The following is a 27059-nucleotide window of genomic DNA, read 5'->3' on the forward strand; positions in this document are numbered from 1 at the left end:
TCCTCTTTGCATGTGGGTGGTTTAAAAATGTACCACGGAGTACTGAAGGACTTGCATTTTGTATAAATTATCCTCGTGACGACAGACCAATCTTGAGCCCAGAAGCCCATATTCACCATGGAAAGAATTACACCTTGTGACTGGGGCCTGAGCCAACTCAGCCGTCCTGACGGTTTTTGGTTAAATGTCTTTACTGTTTGTTGGATTGAAACCTAAAAGGGGGTGCAATGCCAAGCACTTTCTTTCAAATATATTTTGTCCTTGTTACTGTGGTACACAAACGTGGAACTGATCAATCTTGAAGAAACTGTCACACAGCCAACTCAGTTCCCAAAACATCAAATGAGCGAACTTGTCCGGAGTGGGATTTGAACCCATGGTTCCATTCGGAGACCAGAAGGCCTAATTCCTCAGAAAAAGGGATGCGTACTAAGTCTGCCACCTTAGACCACACGACCAGGCTTACATTCAATTTGGGATGGTCTTCATTGTGGGTTTAATATACAAATGATCCTACGACAAACTGCCAAATAGATGCATCTTCTATATTTTTTCATTTTTTTCTATGGTCCACAGTGCGACTCAAACCTTCCACTGAGTTGTCCCCAAAAAACCTTCCAAACAGCCAAGATGATCCCCTTAAATTCAAACAAAAGAATTTGTCAGGAGTGGGATTTGAACCCACGCCTCCATCCGGAGACCAGAAGCCCCAATTTACTATTGGAAGATGAACGCCTTGAGTCTGGCGCCTCAGACCGCTCGGCCATCCTGACAAGGTGTTGATTGTCCTCTTCACATGTGGGTGGTTTAAAAATGTACCACGGAGTATTGAAGGATTTGCACTTTATATAAATTATCCTCGTGACAGTCGTCCAATCTTGAGCCCAGAAGCCCAAATTCACCATGGAAAGAATTACACCTTGTGACTGGGGCCTGAGCCAACTCAACCGTCCTGACAGTTTTTGGTTTAATGTCTTAACTGTTTGTTGGATTGAAAGCTAAAAGACGGCGCAATGCCAAGCACTTGAAATTTATATATTTTGTACTTGTTATGATGGTACACAAACATGGAACTGATCAATATTGAAGAAACTGTCGCACAGCCAACACAGTACCCAAAACATCACATGAAAGAACTTGTTCGGAGTGGGATTTGAACCCACGGGTCCATGCAAAGACCAGAAGGCCAAATTCCTCAGAGAAAAGAGTACGTCTTGAGTCTGGCGACTTAGACCACTCGGGAAACCTGGCAGTCAATGGGAGTTGGTCTTTATTGTTGGTTGAATATACAAATTATACTTCGGCAAACTGCCAAATAGATGTATCTTCTATATTTTGTCTTTTTTTCTATGGTCCACAGTGCGACTCAAACCTTCCACTGAGTTGTCCCCAAAAAGCCATCCCAACAGCCAAGATGATCCCCTGAAATTCAAACTAAAGTATTTGTCAGGAGTGGGATTTGAACCCACGCCTCCATCCGGAGACCAGAAGTCCCAATTTAATATTGGAAGATTAACACCTTGAGTCTGGCGCCTTAGACCGCTCGGCCATCCTGACAAGGTGTTGACTATCCTCTTCACATGTGGGTGGTTTAAAAATGTACCACGGAGTATTGAAGGACTTGCACTTTATATAAATTATCCTCGTGACAGTCGTCCAATCTTGAGCCCTGAAGCCCCAATTCACCATGGAAAGAATTACACCTTGTGACTGGGGCCTGAGCCAACTCAACCGTCCTGACAGTTTTTGGTTTAATGTCTTAACTGTTTGTTGGATTGAAAGCTAAAAGACGGCGCAATGCCAAACACTCGAATTTTATATATTTTGTACTTGTTATTATGGTACACAAACATGGAACTGATCAATATTGAAGAAACTGTCGCACAGCCAACACAGTACCCAAAACATCACATGAAAGAACTTGTCCGGAGTGGGATTTGAACCCACGGGTCCATTCAAAGACCAGAAGGCCTAACCGCGCAGAGGAAGGGGATCGTCCTAAGTCCAGCGACTTAGACCACTCGACCATCCTGCCACTCAATTTGGGATGGTCTTCATTGTTGGTTGAATATACAAATTATACTACGGCAAACTGCCAAATTGATGTATCTTCTATATTTTGTCTTTTTTTTCTATGGTACACAGTGCGACTCAAATCTTCCACTGAGTTGTCCCCAAAAAGCCATCCCAACAGCCAAGATGATCCCCTTAAATTCAAACAATAGTATTTGTCAGGAGTGGGACTTGAACCCACGCCTCCATTTGGAGACCAGAAGCCTCCATTTACCATTGGAAGATTACACCTTGAGTCTGGCGCCTTAGACCGCTCGGCCATCCTGACAAGATGTTGATGAGCCTCGTTACATGTGGGTGGTTTAAAAATGTACCACAGAGTACTGAAGGACTTGCATTTTGTATAAATTATCCTTGTGACGATAGACCAATCTTGAGCCCAGAAGCCCCAATTCACCATGGAAAGAATTACACCTTGTGACTGGGGCCTGAGCCAACTCAGCCGTCCTGACAGTTTTTGGTTTAATGTCTTAACTGTTTGTTGGATTGAAAGCTAGAAGACGGCGCAATGCCAAGCACTCGAATTTTATATATTTTGTACTTGTTATTATGGTACACAAACATGGAACTGATCAATATTGAAGAAACTGTCGCACAGCCAACACAGTACCCAAAACATCACATGAAAGAACTTGTTCGGAGTGGGATTTGAACCCACAGGTCCATTCAAAGACCAGAAGGCCTAATTCCTCAGAGAAAAGAGTACGTCTTGAGTCTGGCGACTTAGACCACTCGGGAAACCTGGCAGTCAATGGGAGTTGGTCTTTATTGTTGGTTGAATATACAAATTATACTTCGGCAGACTGCCAAATAGATGTATCTTCTATATTTTGTCTTTTTTTCTATGGTCCACAGTGCGACTCAAACCTTCCACTGAGTTGTCCCCAAAAAGCCATCCCAACAGCCAAGATGATCCCCTGAAATTCAAACTAAAGTATTTGTCAGGAGTGGGACTTGAACCCACGCCTCCATCTGGAGACCAGAAGCCCCAATTTAATATTGGAAGATTAACACCTTAAGTCTGGCGCCTTAGACCGCTCGGCCATCCTGACAAGGTGTTGATTATGCTCTTCACATGTGGGTGGTTTAAAAATGTACCACGGAGTATTGAAGGACTTGCACTTTATATAAATTATCCTCGTGACAGTCGTCCAATCTTGAGCCCAGAAGCCCCAATTCACCATGGAAAGAATTACACCTTGTGACTGGGGCCTGAGCCAACTCAACCGTCCTGACAGTTTTTGGTTTAATGTCTTAACTGTTTGTTGGATTGAAAGCTAAAAGACGGCGCAATGCCAAACACTCGAATTTTATATATTTTGTACTTGTTATTATGGTACACAAACATGGAACTGATCAATATTGAAGAAACTGTCGCACAGCCAACACAGTACCCAAAACATCACATGAAAGAACTTGTCCGGAGTGGGATTTGAACCCACGGGTCCATTCAAAGACCAGAAGGCCTAACCGCTCAGAGGAAGGGGATCGTCCTAAGTCCAGCGACTTAGACCACTCGACCATCCTGCCACTCAATTTGGGATGGTCTTCATTGTTGGTTGAATATACAAATTATACTACGGCAAACTACCAAATTGATGTATCTTCTATATTTTGTCTTTTTTTTCTATGGTCCACAGTACGACTCAAACCTTCCACTGAGTTGTCCCCAAAAAGCCATCCCAACAGCCAAGATGATCCCCTTAAATTCAAACAAAAGTAATTGTCAGGAGTGGGACATGAACCCACGCCTCCATTTGGAGACCAGAAGACCCTATTTACCATTGCAAGAGTACACTTTGAGTCTGGCGCCTTAGACCGCTCGGCCATCCTGACAAGATGTTCATGATCCTCTTTACATGTGGGTGGTTTAAAAATGTACCACGGAGTACTGAAGGACTTGCATTTTGTATAAATTATCCTCGTGACGACAGACCAATCTTGAGCCCAGAAGCCCATATTCACCATGGAAAGAATTACACCTTGTGACTGGGGCCTGAGCCAACTCAGCCGTCCTGACGGTTTTTGGTTAAATGTCTTTACTGTTTGTTGGATTGAAACCTAAAAGGGGGTGCAATGCCAAGCACTTTCTTTCAAATATATTTTGTCCTTGTTACTGTGGTACACAAACGTGGAACTGATCAATCTTGAAGAAACTGTCACACAGCCAACTCAGTTCCCAAAACATCAAATGAGCGAACTTGTCCGGAGTGGGATTTGAACCCATGGTTCCATTCGGAGACCAGAAGGCCTAATTCCTCAGAAAAAGGGATGCGTACTAAGTCTGCCACCTTAGACCACACGACCAGGCTTACATTCAATTTGGGATGGTCTTCATTGTGGGTTGAATATACAAATTATCCTACGACAAACTGCCAAATAGATGCATCTTCTATATTTTTTCATTTTTTTCTATGGTCCACAGTGCGACTCAAACCTTCCACTGAGTTGTCCCCAAAAAACCTTCCAAACAGCCAAGATGATCCCCTTAAATTCAAACAAAAGAATTTGTCAGGAGTGGGATTTGAACCCACGCCTCCATCCGGAGACCAGAAGCCCCAATTTACTATTGGAAGATGAACGCCTTGAGTCTGGCGCCTCAGACCGCTCGGCCATCCTGACAAGGTGTTGATTGTCCTCTTCACATGTGGGTGGTTTAAAAATGTACCACGGAGTATTGAAGGATTTGCACTTTATATAAATTATCCTCGTGACAGTCGTCCAATCTTGAGCCCAGAAGCCCAAATTCACCATGGAAAGAATTACACCTTGTGACTGGGGCCTGAGCCAACTCAACCGTCCTGACAGTTTTTGGTTTAATGTCTTAACTGTTTGTTGGATTGAAAGCTAAAAGACGGCGCAATGCCAAGCACTTGAAATTTATATATTTTGTACTTGTTATGATGGTACACAAACATGGAACTGATCAATATTGAAGAAACTGTCGCACAGCCAACACAGTACCCAAAACATCACATGAAAGAACTTGTTCGGAGTGGGATTTGAACCCACGGGTCCATTCAAAGACCAGAAGGCCAAATTCCGCAGAGAAAAGAGTACGTCTTGAGTCTGGCGACTTAGACCACTCGGGAAACCTGGCAGTCAATGGGAGTTGGTCTTTATTGTTGGTTGAATATACAAATTATACTTCGGCAAACTGCCAAATAGATGTATCTTCTATATTTTGTCTTTTTTTCTATGGTCCACAGTGCGACTCAAACCTTCCACTGAGTTGTCCCCAAAAAGCCATCCCAACAGCCAAGATGATCCCCTGAAATTCAAACTAAAGTATTTGTCAGGAGTGGGATTTGAACCCACGCCTCCATCCAGAGACCAGAAGTCCCAATTTAATATTGGAAGATTAACACCTTGAGTCTGGCGCCTTAGACCGCTCGGCCATCCTGACAAGGTGTTGACTATCCTCTTCACATGTGGGTGGTTTAAAAATGTACCACGGAGTATTGAAGGACTTGCACTTTATATAAATTATCCTCGTGACAGTCGTCCAATCTTGAGCCCAGAAGCCCCAATTCACCATGGAAAGAATTACACCTTGTGACTGGGGCCTGAGCCAACTCAACCGTCCTGACAGTTTTTGGTTTAATGTCTTAACTGTTTGTTGGATTGAAAGCTAAAAGACGGCGCAATGCCAAACACTCGAATTTTATATATTTTGTACTTGTTATTATGGTACACAAACATGGAACTGATCAATATTGAAGAAACTGTTGCACAGCCAACACAGTACCCAAAACATCACATGAAAGAACTTGTCCGGAGTGGGATTTGAACCCACGGGTCCATTCAAAGACCAGAAGGCCAAATTCCTCAGAGAAAAGAGTACGTCTTGAGTCTGGCGACTTAGACCACTCGGGAAACCTGGCAGTCAATGGGAGTTGGTCTTTATTGTTGGTTGAATATACAAATTATACTTCGGCAAACTGCCAAATAGATGTATCTTCTATATTTTGTCTTTTTTTCTATGGTCCACAGTGCGACTCAAACCTTCCACTGAGTTGTCCCCAAAAAGCCATCCCAACAGCCAAGATGATCCCCTGAAATTCAAACTAAAGTATTTGTCAGGAGTGGGACTTGAACCCACGCCTCCATCTGGAGACCAGAAGCCCCAATTTAATATTGGAAGATTAACACCTTAAGTCTGGCGCCTTAGACCGCTCGGCCATCCTGACAAGGTGTTGATTATGCTCTTCACATGTGGGTGGTTTAAAAATGTACCACGGAGTATTGAAGGACTTGCACTTTATATAAATTATCCTCGTGACAGTCGTCCAATCTTGAGCCCAGAAGCCCCAATTCACCATGGAAAGAATTACACCTTGTGACTGGGGCCTGAGCCAACTCAACCGTCCTGACAGTTTTTGGTTTAATGTCTTAACTGTTTGTTGGATTGAAAGCTAAAAGACGGCGCAATGCCAAACACTCGATTTTTATATATTTTGTACTTGTTATTATGGTACACAAACATGGAACTGATCAATATTGAAGAAACTGTCGCACAGCCAACACAGTACCCAAAACATCACATGAAAGAACTTGTCCGGAGTGGGATTTGAACCCACGGGTCCATTCAAAGACCAGAAGGCCTAACCGCTCAGAGGAAGGGGATCGTCCTAAGTCCAGCGACTTAGACCACTCGACCATCCTGCCACTCAATTTGGGATGGTCTTCATTGTTGGTTGAATATACAAATTATACTACGGCAAACTGCCAAATTGATGTATCTTCTATATTTTGTCTTTTTTTTCTATGGTCCACAGTACGACTCAAACCTTCCACTGAGTTGTCCCCAAAAAGCCATCCCAACAGCCAAGATGATCCCCTTAAATTCAAACAAAAGTATTTGTCAGGAGTGGGACATGAACCCACGCCTCCATTTGGAGACCAGAAGACCCTATTTACCATTGCAAGAGTACACCTTGAGTCTGGCGCCTTAGACCGCTCGGCCATCCTGACAAGATGTTCATGATCCTCTTTACATGTGGGTGGTTTAAAAATGTACCACGGAGTACTGAAGGACTTGCATTTTGTATAAATTATCCTCGTGACGACAGACCAATCTTGAGCCCAGAAGCCCATATTCACCATGGAAAGAATTACACCTTGTGACTGGGGCCTGAGCCAACTCAGCCGTCCTGACGGTTTTTGGTTAAATGTCTTTACTGTTTGTTGGATTGAAACCTAAAAGGGGGTGCAATGCCAAGCACTTTCTTTCAAATATATTTTGTCCTTGTTACTGTGGTACACAAACGTGGAACTGATCAATCTTGAAGAAACTGTCACACAGCCAACTCAGTTCCCAAAACATCAAATGAGCGAACTTGTCCGGAGTGGGATTTGAACCCATGGTTCCATTCGGAGACCAGAAGGCCTAATTCCTCAGAAAAAGGGATGCGTACTAAGTCTGCCACCTTAGACCACACGACCAGGCTTACATTCAATTTGGGATGGTCTTCATTGTGGGTTGAATATACAAATGATCCTACGACAAACTGCCAAATAGATGCATCTTCTATATTTTTTCATTTTTTTCTATGGTCCACAGTGCGACTCAAACCTTCCACTGAGTTGTCCCCAAAAAACCTTCCAAACAGCCAAGATGATCCCCTTAAATTCAAACAAAAGAATTTGTCAGGAGTGGGATTTGAACCCACGCCTCCATCCGGAGACCAGAAGCCCCAATTTACTATTGGAAGATGAACGCCTTGAGTCTGGCGCCTCAGACCGCTCGGCCATCCTGACAAGGTGTTGATTGTCCTCTTCACATGTGGGTGGTTTAAAAATGTACCACGGAGTATTGAAGGATTTGCACTTTATATAAATTATCCTCGTGACAGTCGTCCAATCTTGAGCCCAGAAGCCCAAATTCACCATGGAAAGAATTACACCTTGTGACTGGGGCCTGAGCCAACTCAACCGTCCTGACAGTTTTTGGTTTAATGTCTTAACTGTTTGTTGGATTGAAAGCTAAAAGACGGCGCAATGCCAAGCACTTGAAATTTATATATTTTGTACTTGTTATGATGGTACACAAACATGGAACTGATCAATATTGAAGAAACTGTCGCACAGCCAACACAGTACCCAAAACATCACATGAAAGAACTTGTTCGGAGTGGGATTTGAACCCACGGGTCCATTCAAAGACCAGAAGGCCAAATTCCTCAGAGAAAAGAGTACGTCTTGAGTCTGGCGACTTAGACCACTCGGGAAACCTGGCAGTCAATGGGAGTTGGTCTTTATTGTTGGTTGAATATACAAATTATACTTCGGCAAACTGCCAAATAGATGTATCTTCTATATTTTGTCTTTTTTTCTATGGTCCACAGTGCGACTCAAACCTTCCACTGAGTTGTCCCCAAAAAGCCATCCCAACAGCCAAGATGATCCCCTGAAATTCAAACTAAAGTATTTGTCAGGAGTGGGATTTGAACCCACGCCTCCATCCGGAGACCAGAAGTCCCAATTTAATATTGGAAGATTAACACCTTGAGTCTGGCGCCTTAGACCGCTCGGCCATCCTGACAAGGTGTTGACTATCCTCTTCACATGTGGGTGGTTTAAAAATGTACCACGGAGTATTGAAGGACTTGCACTTTATATAAATTATCCTCGTGACAGTCGTCCAATCTTGAGCCCTGAAGCCCCAATTCACCATGGAAAGAATTACACCTTGTGACTGGGGCCTGAGCCAACTCAACCGTCCTGACAGTTTTTGGTTTAATGTCTTAACTGTTTGTTGGATTGAAAGCTAAAAGACGGCGCAATGCCAAACACTCGAATTTTATATATTTTGTACTTGTTATTATGGTACACAAACATGGAACTGATCAATATTGAAGAAACTGTCGCACAGCCAACACAGTACCCAAAACATCACATGAAAGAACTTGTCCGGAGTGGGATTTGAACCCACGGGTCCATTCAAAGACCAGAAGGCCTAACCGCGCAGAGGAAGGGGATCGTCCTAAGTCCAGCGACTTAGACCACTCGACCATCCTGCCACTCAATTTGGGATGGTCTTCATTGTTGGTTGAATATACAAATTATACTACGGCAAACTGCCAAATTGATGTATCTTCTATATTTTGTCTTTTTTTTCTATGGTACACAGTGCGACTCAAACCTTCCACTGAGTTGTCCCCAAAAAGCCATCCCAACAGCCAAGATGATCCCCTTAAATTCAAACAATAGTATTTGTCAGGAGTGGGACTTGAACCCACGCCTCCATTTGGAGACCAGAAGCCTCCATTTACCATTGGAAGATTACACCTTGAGTCTGGCGCCTTAGACCGCTCGGCCATCCTGACAAGATGTTGATGAGCCTCGTTACATGTGGGTGGTTTAAAAATGTACCACAGAGTACTGAAGGACTTGCATTTTGTATAAATTATCCTTGTGACGATAGACCAATCTTGAGCCCAGAAGCCCCAATTCACCATGGAAAGAATTACACCTTGTGACTGGGGCCTGAGCCAACTCAGCCGTCCTGACAGTTTTTGGTTTAATGTCTTAACTGTTTGTTGGATTGAAAGCTAGAAGACGGCGCAATGCCAAGCACTCGAATTTTATATATTTTGTACTTGTTATTATGGTACACAAACATGGAACTGATCAATATTGAAGAAACTGTCGCACAGCCAACACAGTACCCAAAACATCACATGAAAGAACTTGTTCGGAGTGGGATTTGAACCCACGGGTCCATTCAAAGACCAGAAGGCCTAATTCCTCAGAGAAAAGAGTACGTCTTGAGTCTGGCGACTTAGACCACTCGGGAAACCTGGCAGTCAATGGGAGTTGGTCTTTATTGTTGGTTGAATATACAAATTATACTTCGGCAGACTGCCAAATAGATGTATCTTCTATATTTTGTCTTTTTTTCTATGGTCCACAGTGCGACTCAAACCTTCCACTGAGTTGTCCCCAAAAAGCCATCCCAACAGCCAAGATGATCCCCTGAAATTCAAACTAAAGTATTTGTCAGGAGTGGGACTTGAACCCACGCCTCCATCTGGAGACCAGAAGCCCCAATTTAATATTGGAAGATTAACACCTTAAGTCTGGCGCCTTAGACCGCTCGGCCATCCTGACAAGGTGTTGATTATGCTCTTCACATGTGGGTGGTTTAAAAATGTACCACGGAGTATTGAAGGACTTGCACTTTATATAAATTATCCTCGTGACAGTCGTCCAATCTTGAGCCCAGAAGCCCCAATTCACCATGGAAAGAATTACACCTTGTGACTGGGGCCTGAGCCAACTCAACCGTCCTGACAGTTTTTGGTTTAATGTCTTAACTGTTTGTTGGATTGAAAGCTAAAAGACGGCGCAATGCCAAACACTCGAATTTTATATATTTTGTACTTGTTATTATGGTACACAAACATGGAACTGATCAATATTGAAGAAACTGTCGCACAGCCAACACAGTACCCAAAACATCACATGAAAGAACTTGTCCGGAGTGGGATTTGAACCCACGGGTCCATTCAAAGACCAGAAGGCCTAACCGCTCAGAGGAAGGGGATCGTCCTAAGTCCAGCGACTTAGACCACTCGACCATCCTGCCACTCAATTTGGGATGGTCTTCATTGTTGGTTGAATATACAAATTATACTACGGCAAACTACCAAATTGATGTATCTTCTATATTTTGTCTTTTTTTTCTATGGTCCACAGTACGACTCAAACCTTCCACTGAGTTGTCCCCAAAAAGCCATCCCAACAGCCAAGATGATCCCCTTAAATTCAAACAAAAGTAATTGTCAGGAGTGGGACATGAACCCACGCCTCCATTTGGAGACCAGAAGACCCTATTTACCATTGCAAGAGTACACTTTGAGTCTGGCGCCTTAGACCGCTCGGCCATCCTGACAAGATGTTCATGATCCTCTTTACATGTGGGTGGTTTAAAAATGTACCACGGAGTACTGAAGGACTTGCATTTTGTATAAATTATCCTCGTGACGACAGACCAATCTTGAGCCCAGAAGCCCATATTCACCATGGAAAGAATTACACCTTGTGACTGGGGCCTGAGCCAACTCAGCCGTCCTGACGGTTTTTGGTTAAATGTCTTTACTGTTTGTTGGATTGAAACCTAAAAGGGGGTGCAATGCCAAGCACTTTCTTTCAAATATATTTTGTCCTTGTTACTGTGGTACACAAACGTGGAACTGATCAATCTTGAAGAAACTGTCACACAGCCAACTCAGTTCCCAAAACATCAAATGAGCGAACTTGTCCGGAGTGGGATTTGAACCCATGGTTCCATTCGGAGACCAGAAGGCCTAATTCCTCAGAAAAAGGGATGCGTACTAAGTCTGCCACCTTAGACCACACGACCAGGCTTACATTCAATTTGGGATGGTCTTCATTGTGGGTTGAATATACAAATTATCCTACGACAAACTGCCAAATAGATGCATCTTCTATATTTTTTCATTTTTTTCTATGGTCCACAGTGCGACTCAAACCTTCCACTGAGTTGTCCCCAAAAAACCTTCCAAACAGCCAAGATGATCCCCTTAAATTCAAACAAAAGAATTTGTCAGGAGTGGGATTTGAACCCACGCCTCCATCCGGAGACCAGAAGCCCCAATTTACTATTGGAAGATGAACGCCTTGAGTCTGGCGCCTCAGACCGCTCGGCCATCCTGACAAGGTGTTGATTGTCCTCTTCACATGTGGGTGGTTTAAAAATGTACCACGGAGTATTGAAGGATTTGCACTTTATATAAATTATCCTCGTGACAGTCGTCCAATCTTGAGCCCAGAAGCCCAAATTCACCATGGAAAGAATTACACCTTGTGACTGGGGCCTGAGCCAACTCAACCGTCCTGACAGTTTTTGGTTTAATGTCTTAACTGTTTGTTGGATTGAAAGCTAAAAGACGGCGCAATGCCAAACACTCGAATTTTATATATTTTGTACTTGTTATTATGGTACACAAACATGGAACTGATCAATATTGAAGAAACTGTTGCACAGCCAACACAGTACCCAAAACATCACATGAAAGAACTTGTCCGGAGTGGGATTTGAACCCACGGGTCCATTCAAAGACCAGAAGGCCAAATTCCTCAGAGAAAAGAGTACGTCTTGAGTCTGGCGACTTAGACCACTCGGGAAACCTGGCAGTCAATGGGAGTTGGTCTTTATTGTTGGTTGAATATACAAATTATACTTCGGCAAACTGCCAAATAGATGTATCTTCTATATTTTGTCTTTTTTTCTATGGTCCACAGTGCGACTCAAACCTTCCACTGAGTTGTCCCCAAAAAGCCATCCCAACAGCCAAGATGATCCCCTGAAATTCAAACTAAAGTATTTGTCAGGAGTGGGACTTGAACCCACGCCTCCATCTGGAGACCAGAAGCCCCAATTTAATATTGGAAGATTAACACCTTAAGTCTGGCGCCTTAGACCGCTCGGCCATCCTGACAAGGTGTTGATTATGCTCTTCACATGTGGGTGGTTTAAAAATGTACCACGGAGTATTGAAGGACTTGCACTTTATATAAATTATCCTCGTGACAGTCGTCCAATCTTGAGCCCAGAAGCCCCAATTCACCATGGAAAGAATTACACCTTGTGACTGGGGCCTGAGCCAACTCAACCGTCCTGACAGTTTTTGGTTTAATGTCTTAACTGTTTGTTGGATTGAAAGCTAAAAGACGGCGCAATGCCAAACACTCGAATTTTATATATTTTGTACTTGTTATTATGGTACACAAACATGGAACTGATCAATATTGAAGAAACTGTCGCACAGCCAACACAGTACCCAAAACATCACATGAAAGAACTTGTCCGGAGTGGGATTTGAACCCACGGGTCCATTCAAAGACCAGAAGGCCTAACCGCTCAGAGGAAGGGGATCGTCCTAAGTCCAGCGACTTAGACCACTCGACCATCCTGCCACTCAATTTGGGATGGTCTTCATTGTTGGTTGAATATACAAATTATACTACGGCAAACTGCCAAATTGATGTATCTTCTATATTTTGTCTTTTTTTTCTATGGTCCACAGTACGACTCAAACCTTCCACTGAGTTGTCCCCAAAAAGCCATCCCAACAGCCAAGATGATCCCCTTAAATTCAAACAAAAGTATTTGTCAGGAGTGGGACATGAACCCACGCCTCCATTTGGAGACCAGAAGACCCTATTTACCATTGCAAGAGTACACCTTGAGTCTGGCGCCTTAGACCGCTCGGCCATCCTGACAAGATGTTCATGATCCTCTTTACATGTGGGTGGTTTAAAAATGTACCACGGAGTACTGAAGGACTTGCATTTTGTATAAATTATCCTCGTGACGACAGACCAATCTTGAGCCCAGAAGCCCATATTCACCATGGAAAGAATTACACCTTGTGACTGGGGCCTGAGCCAACTCAGCCGTCCTGACGGTTTTTGGTTAAATGTCTTTACTGTTTGTTGGATTGAAACCTAAAAGGGGGTGCAATGCCAAGCACTTTCTTTCAAATATATTTTGTCCTTGTTACTGTGGTACACAAACGTGGAACTGATCAATCTTGAAGAAACTGTCACACAGCCAACTCAGTTCCCAAAACATCAAATGAGCGAACTTGTCCGGAGTGGGATTTGAACCCATGGTTCCATTCGGAGACCAGAAGGCCTAATTCCTCAGAAAAAGGGATGCGTACTAAGTCTGCCACCTTAGACCACACGACCAGGCTTACATTCAATTTGGGATGGTCTTCATTGTGGGTTGAATATACAAATTATCCTACGACAAACTGCCAAATAGATGCATCTTCTATATTTTTTCATTTTTTTCTATGGTCCACAGTGCGACTCAAACCTTCCACTGAGTTGTCCCCAAAAAACCTTCCAAACAGCCAAGATGATCCCCTTAAATTCAAACAAAAGAATTTGTCAGGAGTGGGATTTGAACCCACGCCTCCATCCGGAGACCAGAAGCCCCAATTTACTATTGGAAGATGAACGCCTTGAGTCTGGCGCCTCAGACCGCTCGGCCATCCTGACAAGGTGTTGATTGTCCTCTTCACATGTGGGTGGTTTAAAAATGTACCACGGAGTATTGAAGGATTTGCACTTTATATAAATTATCCTCGTGACAGTCGTCCAATCTTGAGCCCAGAAGCCCAAATTCACCATGGAAAGAATTACACCTTGTGACTGGGGCCTGAGCCAACTCAACCGTCCTGACAGTTTTTGGTTTAATGTCTTAACTGTTTGTTGGATTGAAAGCTAAAAGACGGCGCAATGCCAAGCACTTGAAATTTATATATTTTGTACTTGTTATGATGGTACACAAACATGGAACTGATCAATATTGAAGAAACTGTCGCACAGCCAACACAGTACCCAAAACATCACATGAAAGAACTTGTTCGGAGTGGGATTTGAACCCACGGGTCCATTCAAAGACCAGAAGGCCAAATTCCTCAGAGAAAAGAGTACGTCTTGAGTCTGGCGACTTAGACCACTCGGGAAACCTGGCAGTCAATGGGAGTTGGTCTTTATTGTTGGTTGAATATACAAATTATACTTCGGCAAACTGCCAAATAGATGTATCTTCTATATTTTGTCTTTTTTTCTATGGTCCACAGTGCGACTCAAACCTTCCACTGAGTTGTCCCCAAAAAGCCATCCCAACAGCCAAGATGATCCCCTGAAATTCAAACTAAAGTATTTGTCAGGAGTGGGATTTGAACCCACGCCTCCATCCAGAGACCAGAAGTCCCAATTTAATATTGGAAGATTAACACCTTGAGTCTGGCGCCTTAGACCGCTCGGCCATCCTGACAAGGTGTTGACTATCCTCTTCACATGTGGGTGGTTTAAAAATGTACCACGGAGTATTGAAGGACTTGCACTTTATATAAATTATCCTCGTGACAGTCGTCCAATCTTGAGCCCAGAAGCCCCAATTCACCATGGAAAGAATTACACCTTGTGACTGGGGCCTGAGCCAACTCAACCGTCCTGACAGTTTTTGGTTTAATGTCTTAACTGTTTGTTGGATTGAAAGCTAAAAGACGGCGCAATGCCAAACACTCGAATTTTATATATTTTGTACTTGTTATTATGGTACACAAACATGGAACTGATCAATATTGAAGAAACTGTCGCACAGCCAACACAGTACCCAAAACATCACATGAAATAACTTGTCCGGAGTGGGATTTGAACCCACGGGTCCATTCAAAGACCAGAAGGCCTAACCGCGCAGAGGAAGGGGATCGTCCTAAGTCCAGCGACTTAGACCACTCGACCATCCTGCCACTCAATTTGGGATGGTCTTCATTGTTGGTTGAATATACAAATTATACTACGGCAAACTGCCAAATTGATGTATCTTCTATATTTTGTCTTTTTTTTCTATGATCCACAGTGCGACTCAAACCTTCCACTGAGTTGTCCCCAAAAAGCCATCCCAACAGCCAAGATGATCCCCTTAAATTCAAACAATAGTATTTGTCAGGAGTGGGACTTGAACCCACGCCTCCATTTGGAGACCAGAAGCCTCAAATTTACCATTGGAAGATTACACCTTGAGTCTGGCGCCTTAGACCGCTCGGCCATCCTGACAAGATGTTGATGAGCCTCGTTACATGTGGGTGGTTTAAAAATGTACCACAGAGTACTGAAGGACTTGCACTTTATATAAATTATCCTCGTGACAGTCGTCCAATCTTGAGCCCAGAAGCCCCAATTCACCATGGAAAGAATTTCACCTTGTGACTGGGGCCTGAGCCAACACAACCGTCCTGACAGTTTTTGGTTTAATGTCTTAACTGTTTGTTGGATTGAAAGCTAAAAGACGGCGCAATGCCAAACACTTGAATTTTATATATTTTGTACTTGTTATTATGGTACACAAACATGGAACTGATCAATATTGAAGAAACTGTCGCACAGCCAACACAGTACCCAAAACATCACATGAAAGAACTTGTCCGGAGTGGGATTTGAACCCACGGGTCCATTCAAAGACCAGAAGGCCTAATTCCTCAGAGAAAAGAGTACGACTTGAGTCTGGCGACTTAGACCACTCGGGAAACCTGGCAGTCAATGGGAGTTGGTCTTTATTGTTGGTTGAATATACAAATTATACTTCGGCAAACTGCCAAATAGATGTATCTTCTATATTTTGTCTTTTTTTCTATGGTCCACAGTGCGACTCAAACCTTCCACTGAGTTGTCCCCAAAAAGCCATCCCAACAGCCAAGATGATCCCCTGAAATTCAAACTAAAGTATTTGTCAGGAGTGGGACTTGAACCCACGCCTCCATCTGGAGACCAGAAGCCCCAATTTAATATAGGAAGATTAACACCTTAAGTCTGGCGCCTTAGACCGCTCGGCCATCCTGAGAAGGTGTTGATTATGCTCTTCACATGTGGGTGGTTTAAAAATGGACCACGGAGTATTGAAGGACTTGCACTTTATATAAATTATCCTCGTGACAGTCGTCCAATCTTGAGCCCAGAAGCCCCAATTCACCATGGAAAGAATTACACCTTGTGACTGGGGCCTGAGCCAACTCAACCGTCCTGACAGTTTTTGGTTTAATGTCTTAACTGTTTGTTGGATTGAAAGCTAAAAGACGGCGCAATGCCAAACACTCGAATTTTATATATTTTGTACTTGTTATTATGGTACACAAACATGGAACTGATCAATATTGAAGAAACTGTCGCACAGCCAACACAGTACCTAAAACATCACATGAAAGAACTTGTCCGGAGTGGGATTTGAACCCACGGGTCCATTCAAAGACCAGAAGGCCTCACCGCTCAGAGGAAGGGGATCGTCCTAAGTCCAGCGACTTAGACCACTCGACCATCCTGCCACTCAATTTGGGATGGTCTTCATTGTTGGTTGAATATACAAATTATACTACGGCAAACTGCCAAATTGATGTATCTTCTATATTTTGTCTTTTTTTTCTATGGTCCACAGTGCGACTCAAACCTTCCACTGAGTTGTCCCCAAAAAGCCATCCCAACAGCCAAGATGATCCCCTTAAATTCAAACAATAGTATTCGTCAGGAGTGGGACTTGAACCCACGCCTCCATTTGGAGACAAGAAGCCTCCATTTACCATTGGAAGATTACACCTTGAGTCTGGCGCCTTAGACCACTCGGCCATCCTGACAAGATGTCGATGAGCCTCGTTACATGTGGGTGGTTTAAAAATGTACCACAGAGTACTGAAGGACTTGCATTTTGTATAAATTATCCTTGTGACGATAGACCAATCTTGAGCCCAGAAGCCCATATTCATCATGGAAACAATTACACCTTGTGACTGGGGCCTGAGCCAACTCAGACGTCCTGACGGTTTTTGGTTAAATATCTTTACTGTTTGTTGGATTGAAACCTAAAAGGGGGTACAATGCCAAGCACTTTTTTTCAAATATATTTTATCCTTGTTACTGTGGTACACAAACGTGGAACTGATCAATCTTGAAGAAACTGTCACACAGCCAACTCAGTTCCCAAAACGTCAAATGAGCGAACTTGTCCGGAGTGGGATTTGAACCCATGGTTCCATTCGGAGACCTGAAGGCTTAATTCCTTAGAAAAAGGGATGCGTACTAAGTCTGCCACCTTAGACCACACGACCAGGGTTACATTAAATTTGGGATGGTCTTCATTGTGGGTTGAATATACAAATTATCCTACGACAAACTGCCAAATCGATGCATCTTCTATATTTTTTCATTTTTTTCTATGGTCCACAGTGCGACTCAAACCTTCCACTGAGTTGTCCCCAAAAAACCTTCCAAACAGCCAAGATGATCCCCTTAAATTCAAACAAAAGAATTTGTCAGGAGTGGGATTTGAACCCACGCCTCCATCCGGAGACCAGAAGCCCCAATTTACTATTGGAAGATGAACGCCTTGAGTCTGGCGCCTCAGACCGCTCGGCCATCCTGACAAGGTGTTGATTGTCCTCTTCACATGTGGGTGGTTTAAAAATGTACCACGGAGTATTGAAGGATTTGCACTTTATATAAATTATCCTCGTGACAGTCGTCCAATCTTGAGCCCAGAAGCCCAAATTCACCATGGAAAGAATTACACCTTGTGACTGGGGCCTGAGCAAACTCAGCCGTCCTGACAGTTTTTGGTTTAATGTCTTAACTGTTTGTTGGATTGAAAGCTAAACGACGGCGCAATGCCAAGCACTTGAATTTGATATATTTTGTACTTGTTATGATGGTACACAAACATGGAACTGATCAATATTGAAGAAACTGTCGCACAGCCAACACAGTACCCAAAACATCACATGAAAGAACTTGTTCGGAGTGGGATTTGAACCCACGGGTCCATTCAAAGACCAGAAGGCCTAATTCCTCAGAGAAGAGAGTACGTCTTGAGTCTGGCGACTTAGACCACTTGGGAAACCTGGCAGTCAATGGGAGTTGGTCTTTATTGTTGGTTGAATATACAAATTATACTTCGGCAAACTGCCAAATAGATGTATCTTCTATATTTTGTCTTTTTTTCTATGGTCCACAGTGCGACTCAAACCTTCCACTGAGTTGTCCCCAAAAAGCCATCCCAACAGCCAAGAAGATCCCCTGAAATTCAAACTAAAGTATTTGTCAGGAGTGGGACTTGAACCCACGCCTCCATCTGGAGACCAGAAGCCCCAATTTAATATTGGAAGATTAACACCTTAAGTCTGGCGCCTTAGACCGCTCGGCCATCCTGACAAGGTTTTGATTATGCTCTTCACATGTGGGTGGTTTAAAAATGTACCACGGAGTATTGAAGGACTTGCACTTTATATAAATTATCCTCGTGACAGTCGTCCAATCTTGAGCCCAGAAGCCCCAATTCACCATGGAAAGAATTACACCTTGTGACTGGGGCCTGAGCCAACTCAACCGTCCTGACAGTTTTTGGTTTAATGTCTTAACTGTTTGTTGGATTGAAAGCTAAAAGACGGCGCAATGCCAAACACTCGAATTTTATATATTTTGTACTTGTTATTATGGTACACAAACATGGAACTGATCAATATTGAAGAAACTGTCGCACAGCCAACACAGTACCCAAAACATCACATGAAAGAACTTGTCCGGAGTGGGATTTGAACCCACGGGTCCATTCAAAGACCAGAAGGCCTAACCGCTCAGAGGAAGGGGATCGTCCTAAGTCCAGCGACTTAGACCACTCGACCATCCTGCCACTCAATTTGGGATGGTCTTCATTGTTGGTTGAATATACAAATTATACTACGGCAAACTGCCAAATTGATGTATCTTCTATATTTTGTCTTTTTTTTCTATGATCCACAGTGCGACTCAAACCTTCCACTGAGTTGTCCCCAAAAAGCCATCCCAACAGCCAAGATGATCCCCTTAAATTCAAACAATAGTATTTGTCAGGAGTGGGACTTGAACCCACGCCTCCATTTGGAGACCAGAAGCCTCAAATTTACCATTGGAAGATTACACCTTGAGTCTGGCGCCTTAGACCGCTCGGCCATCCTGACAAGATGTTGATGAGCCTCGTTACATGTGGGTGGTTTAAAAATGTACCACAGAGTACTGAAGGACTTGCACTTTATATAAATTATCCTCGTGACAGTCGTCCAATCTTGAGCCCAGAAGCCCCAATTCACCATGGAAAGAATTTCACCTTGTGACTGGGGCCTGAGCCAACACAACCGTCCTGACAGTTTTTGGTTTAATGTCTTAACTGTTTGTTGGATTGAAAGCTAAAAGACGGCGCAATGCCAAACACTTGAATTTTATATATTTTGTACTTGTTATTATGGTACACAAACATGGAACTGATCAATATTGAAGAAACTGTCGCACAGCCAACACAGTACCCAAAACATCACATGAAAGAACTTGTCCGGAGTGGGATTTGAACCCACGGGTCCATTCAAAGACCAGAAGGCCTAATTCCTCAGAGAAAAGAGTACGACTTGAGTCTGGCGACTTAGACCACTCGGGAAACCTGGCAGTCAATGGGAGTTGGTCTTTATTGTTGGTTGAATATACAAATTATACTTCGGCAAACTGCCAAATAGATGTATCTTCTATATTTTGTCTTTTTTTCTATGGTCCACAGTGCGACTCAAACCTTCCACTGAGTTGTCCCCAAAAAGCCATCCCAACAGCCAAGATGATCCCCTGAAATTCAAACTAAAGTATTTGTCAGGAGTGGGACTTGAACCCACGCCTCCATCTGGAGACCAGAAGCCCCAATTTAATATAGGAAGATTAACACCTTAAGTCTGGCGCCTTAGACCGCTCGGCCATCCTGAGAAGGTGTTGATTATGCTCTTCACATGTGGGTGGTTTAAAAATGGACCACGGAGTATTGAAGGACTTGCACTTTATATAAATTATCCTCGTGACAGTCGTCCAATCTTGAGCCCAGAAGCCCCAATTCACCATGGAAAGAATTACACCTTGTGACTGGGGCCTGAGCCAACTCAACCGTCCTGACAGTTTTTGGTTTAATGTCTTAACTGTTTGTTGGATTGAAAGCTAAAAGACGGCGCAATGCCAAACACTCGAATTTTATATATTTTGTACTTGTTATTATGGTACACAAACATGGAACTGATCAATATTGAAGAAACTGTCGCACAGCCAACACAGTACCTAAAACATCACATGAAAGAACTTGTCCGGAGTGGGATTTGAACCCACGGGTCCATTCAAAGACCAGAAGGCCTAACCGCTCAGAGGAAGGGGATCGTCCTAAGTCCAGCGACTTAGACCACTCGACCATCCTGCCACTCAATTTGGGATGGTCTTCATTGTTGGTTGAATATACAAATTATACTACGGCAAACTGCCAAATTGATGTATCTTCTATATTTTGTCTTTTTTTTCTATGGTCCACAGTGCGACTCAAACCTTCCACTGAGTTGTCCCCAAAAAGCCATCCCAACAGCCAAGATGATCCCCTTAAATTCAAACAATAGTATTCGGCAGGAGTGGGACTTGAACCCACGCCTCCATTTGGAGACAAGAAGCCTCCATTTACCATTGGAAGATTACACCTTGAGTCTGGCGCCTTAGACCACTCGGCCATCCTGACAAGATGTCGATGAGCCTCGTTACATGTGGGTGGTTTAAAAATGTACCACAGAGTACTGAAGGACTTGCATTTTGTATAAATTATCCTTGTGACGATAGACCAATCTTGAGCCCAGAAGCCCATATTCATCATGGAAACAATTACACCTTGTGACTGGGGCCTGAGCCAACTCAGACGTCCTGACGGTTTTTGGTTAAATATCTTTACTGTTTGTTGGATTGAAACCTAAAAGGGGGTACAATGCCAAGCACTTTTTTTCAAATATATTTTATCCTTGTTACTGTGGTACACAAACGTGGAACTGATCAATCTTGAAGAAACTGTCACACAGCCAACTCAGTTCCCAAAACATCAAATGAGCGAACTTGTCCGGAGTGGGATTTGAACCCATGGTTCCATTCGGAGACCTGAAGGCTTAATTCCTCAGAAAAAGGGATGCGTACTAAGTCTGCCACCTTAGACCACACGACCAGGCTTACATTCAATTTGGGATGGTCTTCATTGTTGGTTGAATATACAAATTATACTTCGGCAAACTGCCAAATAGATGTATCTTCTATATTTTGTCTTTTTTTCTATGGTCCACAGTGCGACTCAAACCTTCCACTGAGTTGTCCCCAAAAAGCCATCCCAACAGCCAAGAAGATCCCCTGAAATTCAAACTAAAGTATTTGTCAGGAGTGGGACTTGAACCCACGCCTCCATCTGGAGACCAGAAGCCCCAATTTAATATTGGAAGATTAACACCTTAAGTCTGGCGCCTTAGACCGCTCGGCCATCCTGACAAGGTGTTGATTATGCTCTTCACATGTGGGTGGTTTAAAAATGTACCACGGAGTATTGAAGGACTTGCACTTTATATAAATTATCCTCGTGACAGTCGTCCAATCTTGAGCCCAGAAGCCCCAATTCACCATGGAAAGAATTACACCTTGTGACTGGGGCCTGAGCCAACTCAACCGTCCTGACAGTTTTTGGTTTAATGTCTTAACTGTTTGTTGGATTGAAAGCTAAAAGACGGCGCAATGCCAAACACTCGAATTTTATATATTTTGTACTTGTTATTATGGTACACAAACATGGAACTGATCAATATTGAAGAAACTGTCGCACAGCCAACACAGTACCCAAAACATCACATGAAAGAACTTGTCCGGAGTGGGATTTGAACCCACGGGTCCATTCAAAGACCAGAAGGCCTAACCGCTCAGAGGAAGGGGATCGTCCTAAGTCCAGCGACTTAGACCACTCGACCATCCTGCCACTCAATTTGGGATGGTCTTCATTGTTGGTTGAATATACAAATTATACTACGGCAAACTACCAAATTGATGTATCTTCTATATTTTGTCTTTTTTTTCTATGGTCCACAGTACGACTCAAACCTTCCACTGAGTTGTCCCCAAAAAGCCATCCCAACAGCCAAGATGATCCCCTTAAATTCAAACAAAAGTAATTGTCAGGAGTGGGACATGAACCCACGCCTCCATTTGGAGACCAGAAGACCCTATTTACCATTGCAAGAGTACACCTTGAGTCTGGCGCCTTAGACCGCTCGGCCATCCTGACAAGATGTTCATGATCCTCTTTACATGTGGGTGGTTTAAAAATGTACCACGGAGTACTGAAGGACTTGCATTTTGTATAAATTATCCTCGTGACGACAGACCAATCTTGAGCCCAGAAGCCCATATTCACCATGGAAAGAATTACACCTTGTGACTGGGGCCTGAGCCAACTCAGCCGTCCTGACGGTTTTTGGTTAAATGTCTTTACTGTTTGTTGGATTGAAACCTAAAAGGGGGTGCAATGCCAAGCACTTTCTTTCAAATATATTTTGTCCTTGTTACTGTGGTACACAAACGTGGAACTGATCAATCTTGAAGAAACTGTCACACAGCCAACTCAGTTCCCAAAACATCAAATGAGCGAACTTGTCCGGAGTGGGATTTGAACCCATGGTTCCATTCGGAGACCAGAAGGCCTAATTCCTCAGAAAAAGGGATGCGTACTAAGTCTGCCACCTTAGACCACACGACCAGGCTTACATTCAATTTGGGATGGTCTTCATTGTGGGTTGAATATACAAATTATCCTACGACAAACTGCCAAATAGATGCATCTTCTATATTTTTTCATTTTTTTCTATGGTCCACAGTGCGACTCAAACCTTCCACTGAGTTGTCCCCAAAAAACCTTCCAAACAGCCAAGATGATCCCCTTAAATTCAAACAAAAGAATTTGTCAGGAGTGGGATTTGAACCCACGCCTCCATCCGGAGACCAGAAGCCCCAATTTACTATTGGAAGATGAACGCCTTGAGTCTGGCGCCTCAGACCGCTCGGCCATCCTGACAAGGTGTTGATTGTCCTCTTCACATGTGGGTGGTTTAAAAATGTACCACGGAGTATTGAAGGATTTGCACTTTATATAAATGATCCTCGTGACAGTCGTCCAATCTTGAGCCCAGAAGCCCAAATTCACCATGGAAAGAATTACACCTTGTGACTGGGGCCTGAGCCAACTCAACCGTCCTGACAGTTTTTGGTTTAATGTCTTAACTGTTTGTTGGATTGAAAGCTAAAAGACGGCGCAATGCCAAGCACTTGAAATTTATATATTTTGTACTTGTTATGATGGTACACAAACATGGAACTGATCAATATTGAAGAAACTGTCGCACAGCCAACACAGTACCCAAAACATCACATGAAAGAACTTGTTTGGAGTGGGATTTGAACCCACGGGTCCATTCAAAGACCAGAAGGCCAAATTCCTCAGAGAAAAGAGTACGTCTTGAGTCTGGCGACTTAGACCACTCGGGAAACCTGGCAGTCAATGGGAGTTGGTCTTTATTGTTGGTTGAATATACAAATTATACTTCGGCAAACTGCCAAATAGATGTATCTTCTATATTTTGTCTTTTTTTCTATGGTCCACAGTGCGACTCAAACCTTCCACTGAGTTGTCCCCAAAAAGCCATCCCAACAGCCAAGATGATCCCCTGAAATTCAAACTAAAGTATTTGTCAGGAGTGGGATTTGAACCCACGCCTCCATCCAGAGACCAGAAGTCCCAATTTAATATTGGAAGATTAACACCTTGAGTCTGGCGCCTTAGACCGCTCGGCCATCCTGACAAGGTGTTGACTATCCTCTTCACATGTGGGTGGTTTAAAAATGTACCACGGAGTATTGAAGGACTTGCACTTTATATAAATTATCCTCGTGACAGTCGTCCAATCTTGAGCCCAGAAGCCCCAATTCACCATGGAAAGAATTACACCTTGTGACTGGGGCCTGAGCCAACTCAACCGTCCTGACAGTTTTTGGTTTAATGTCTTAACTGTTTGTTGGATTGAAAGCTAAAAGACGGCGCAATGCCAAACACTCGAATTTTATATATTTTGTACTTGTTATTATGGTACACAAACATGGAACTGATCAATATTGAAGAAACTGTCGCACAGCCAACACAGTACCCAAAACATCACATGAAAGAACTTGTCCGGAGTGGGATTTGAACCCACGGGTCCATTCAAAGACCAGAAGGCCTAACCGCGCAGAGGAAGGGGATCGTCCTAAGTCCAGCGACTTAGACCACTCGACCATCCTGCCACTCAATTTGGGATGGTCTTCATTGTTGGTTGAATATACAAATTATACTACGGCAAACTGCCAAATTGATGTATCTTCTATATTTTGTCTTTTTTTTCTATGATCCACAGTGCGACTCAAACCTTCCACTGAGTTGTCCCCAAAAAGCCATCCCAACAGCCAAGATGATCCCCTTAAATTCAAACAATAGTATTTGTCAGGAGTGGGACTTGAACCCACGCCTCCATTTGGAGACCAGAAGCCTCAAATTTACCATTGGAAGATTACACCTTGAGTCTGGCGCCTTAGACCGCTCGGCCATCCTGACAAGATGTTGATGAGCCTCGTTACATGTGGGTGGTTTAAAAATGTACCACAGAGTACTGAAGGACTTGCACTTTATATAAATTATCCTCGTGACAGTCGTCCAATCTTGAGCCCAGAAGCCCCAATTCACCATGGAAAGAATTTCACCTTGTGACTGGGGCCTGAGCCAACACAACCGTCCTGACAGTTTTTGGTTTAATGTCTTAACTGTTTGTTGGATTGAAAGCTAAAAGACGGCGCAATGCCAAACACTTGAATTTTATATATTTTGTACTTGTTATTATGGTACACAAACATGGAACTGATCAATATTGAAGAAACTGTCGCACAGCCAACACAGTACCCAAAACATCACATGAAAGAACTTGTCCGGAGTGGGATTTGAACCCACGGGTCCATTCAAAGACCAGAAGGCCTAATTCCTCAGAGAAAAGAGTACGACTTGAGTCTGGCGACTTAGACCACTCGGGAAACCTGGCAGTCAATGGGAGTTGGTCTTTATTGTTGGTTGAATATACAAATTATACTTCGGCAAACTGCCAAATAGATGTATCTTCTATATTTTGTCTTTTTTTCTATGGTCCACAGTGCGACTCAAACCTTCCACTGAGTTGTCCCCAAAAAGCCATCCCAACAGCCAAGATGATCCCCTGAAATTCAAACTAAAGTATTTGTCAGGAGTGGGACTTGAACCCACGCCTCCATCTGGAGACCAGAAGCCCCAATTTAATATAGGAAGATTAACACCTTAAGTCTGGCGCCTTAGACCGCTCGGCCATCCTGAGAAGGTGTTGATTATGCTCTTCACATGTGGGTGGTTTAAAAATGGACCACAGAGTATTGAAGGACTTGCACTTTATATAAATTATCCTCGTGACAGTCGTCCAATCTTGAGCCCAGAAGCCCCAATTCACCATGGAAAGAATTACACCTTGTGACTGGGGCCTGAGCCAACTCAACCGTCCTGACAGTTTTTGGTTTAATGTCTTAACTGTTTGTTGGATTGAAAGCTAAAAGACGGCGCAATGCCAAACACTCGAATTTTATATATTTTGTACTTGTTATTATGGTACACAAACATGGAACTGATCAATATTGAAGAAACTGTCGCACAGCCAACACAGTACCTAAAACATCACATGAAAGAACTTGTCCGGAGTGGGATTTGAACCCACGGGTCCATTCAAAGACCAGAAGGCCTCACCGCTCAGAGGAAGGGGATCGTCCTAAGTCCAGCGACTTAGACCACTCGACCATCCTGCCACTCAATTTGGGATGGTCTTCATTGTTGGTTGAATATACAAATTATACTACGGCAAACTGCCAAATTGATGTATCTTCTATATTTTGTCTTTTTTTTCTATGGTCCACAGTGCGACTCAAACCTTCCACTGAGTTGTCCCCAAAAAGCCATCCCAACAGCCAAGATGATCCCCTTAAATTCAAACAATAGTATTCGTCAGGAGTGGGACTTGAACCCACGCCTCCATTTGGAGACAAGAAGCCTCCATTTACCATTGGAAGATTACACCTTGAGTCTGGCGCCTTAGACCACTCGGCCATCCTGACAAGATGTCGATGAGCCTCGTTACATGTGGGTGGTTTAAAAATGTACCACAGAGTACTGAAGGACTTGCATTTTGTATAAATTATCCTTGTGACGATAGACCAATCTTGAGCCCAGAAGCCCATATTCATCATGGAAACAATTACACCTTGTGACTGGGGCCTGAGCCAACTCAGACGTCCTGACGGTTTTTGGTTAAATATCTTTACTGTTTGTTGGATTGAAACCTAAAAGGGGGTACAATGCCAAGCACTTTTTTTCAAATATATTTTATCCTTGTTACTGTGGTACACAAACGTGGAACTGATCAATCTTGAAGAAACTGTCACACAGCCAACTCAGTTCCCAAAACGTCAAATGAGCGAACTTGTCCGGAGTGGGATTTGAACCCATGGTTCCA

At 43.3% G+C, this 27059-nt stretch overlaps 13 non-coding genes across 13 annotated transcripts; all 13 read right to left on the reverse strand.

Annotated features, from left to right (window-relative positions):
* Nucleotides 1–1444: 1444 nt before the first annotated feature.
* Nucleotides 1445–1557, reverse strand: trnal-caa (transfer RNA leucine (anticodon CAA)). Its single transcript has 2 exons — nt 1520–1557; nt 1445–1490 (listed from the first exon to the last, which is right to left on the reverse strand). It is a non-coding gene; the product is annotated as a tRNA-Leu (tRNA).
* A 672-nt stretch (nt 1558–2229) lies between these two features.
* On the reverse strand, nt 2230–2341 carry trnal-caa (transfer RNA leucine (anticodon CAA)). The gene is made up of 2 exons: nt 2304–2341; nt 2230–2275 (listed from the first exon to the last, which is right to left on the reverse strand). It is a non-coding gene; the product is annotated as a tRNA-Leu (tRNA).
* A 671-nt stretch (nt 2342–3012) lies between these two features.
* On the reverse strand, nt 3013–3125 carry trnal-uaa (transfer RNA leucine (anticodon UAA)). The gene is made up of 2 exons: nt 3088–3125; nt 3013–3058 (listed from the first exon to the last, which is right to left on the reverse strand). It is a non-coding gene; the product is annotated as a tRNA-Leu (tRNA).
* A 3025-nt stretch (nt 3126–6150) lies between these two features.
* Nucleotides 6151–6263, reverse strand: trnal-uaa (transfer RNA leucine (anticodon UAA)). The gene is made up of 2 exons: nt 6226–6263; nt 6151–6196 (listed from the first exon to the last, which is right to left on the reverse strand). It is a non-coding gene; the product is annotated as a tRNA-Leu (tRNA).
* A 2241-nt stretch (nt 6264–8504) lies between these two features.
* Nucleotides 8505–8617, reverse strand: trnal-caa (transfer RNA leucine (anticodon CAA)). Its single transcript has 2 exons — nt 8580–8617; nt 8505–8550 (listed from the first exon to the last, which is right to left on the reverse strand). It is a non-coding gene; the product is annotated as a tRNA-Leu (tRNA).
* Nucleotides 8618–9289: 672 nt separating this feature from the next.
* Nucleotides 9290–9401, reverse strand: trnal-caa (transfer RNA leucine (anticodon CAA)). The gene is made up of 2 exons: nt 9364–9401; nt 9290–9335 (listed from the first exon to the last, which is right to left on the reverse strand). It is a non-coding gene; the product is annotated as a tRNA-Leu (tRNA).
* A 671-nt stretch (nt 9402–10072) lies between these two features.
* On the reverse strand, nt 10073–10185 carry trnal-uaa (transfer RNA leucine (anticodon UAA)). The gene is made up of 2 exons: nt 10148–10185; nt 10073–10118 (listed from the first exon to the last, which is right to left on the reverse strand). It is a non-coding gene; the product is annotated as a tRNA-Leu (tRNA).
* Nucleotides 10186–12426: 2241 nt separating this feature from the next.
* trnal-uaa (transfer RNA leucine (anticodon UAA)) lies at nt 12427–12539 on the reverse strand. The gene is made up of 2 exons: nt 12502–12539; nt 12427–12472 (listed from the first exon to the last, which is right to left on the reverse strand). It is a non-coding gene; the product is annotated as a tRNA-Leu (tRNA).
* A 3026-nt stretch (nt 12540–15565) lies between these two features.
* trnal-caa (transfer RNA leucine (anticodon CAA)) lies at nt 15566–15678 on the reverse strand. Its single transcript has 2 exons — nt 15641–15678; nt 15566–15611 (listed from the first exon to the last, which is right to left on the reverse strand). It is a non-coding gene; the product is annotated as a tRNA-Leu (tRNA).
* A 3025-nt stretch (nt 15679–18703) lies between these two features.
* Nucleotides 18704–18816, reverse strand: trnal-uaa (transfer RNA leucine (anticodon UAA)). Its single transcript has 2 exons — nt 18779–18816; nt 18704–18749 (listed from the first exon to the last, which is right to left on the reverse strand). It is a non-coding gene; the product is annotated as a tRNA-Leu (tRNA).
* A 672-nt stretch (nt 18817–19488) lies between these two features.
* trnal-caa (transfer RNA leucine (anticodon CAA)) lies at nt 19489–19601 on the reverse strand. The gene is made up of 2 exons: nt 19564–19601; nt 19489–19534 (listed from the first exon to the last, which is right to left on the reverse strand). It is a non-coding gene; the product is annotated as a tRNA-Leu (tRNA).
* A 2240-nt stretch (nt 19602–21841) lies between these two features.
* trnal-uaa (transfer RNA leucine (anticodon UAA)) lies at nt 21842–21954 on the reverse strand. The gene is made up of 2 exons: nt 21917–21954; nt 21842–21887 (listed from the first exon to the last, which is right to left on the reverse strand). It is a non-coding gene; the product is annotated as a tRNA-Leu (tRNA).
* A 3026-nt stretch (nt 21955–24980) lies between these two features.
* On the reverse strand, nt 24981–25093 carry trnal-caa (transfer RNA leucine (anticodon CAA)). Its single transcript has 2 exons — nt 25056–25093; nt 24981–25026 (listed from the first exon to the last, which is right to left on the reverse strand). It is a non-coding gene; the product is annotated as a tRNA-Leu (tRNA).
* Between the last annotated feature and the right edge of the window lie 1966 nt (nt 25094–27059).

The sequence above is a fragment of the Idiotropiscis lumnitzeri genome, chromosome 12 (assembly GCF_059441095.1).
Source record: "Idiotropiscis lumnitzeri isolate Australia: NSW breed Sydney's pygmy pipehorse chromosome 12, RoL_Ilum_1.0, whole genome shotgun sequence".
Lineage (NCBI taxonomy): Eukaryota > Metazoa > Chordata > Actinopteri > Syngnathiformes > Syngnathidae > Idiotropiscis > Idiotropiscis lumnitzeri.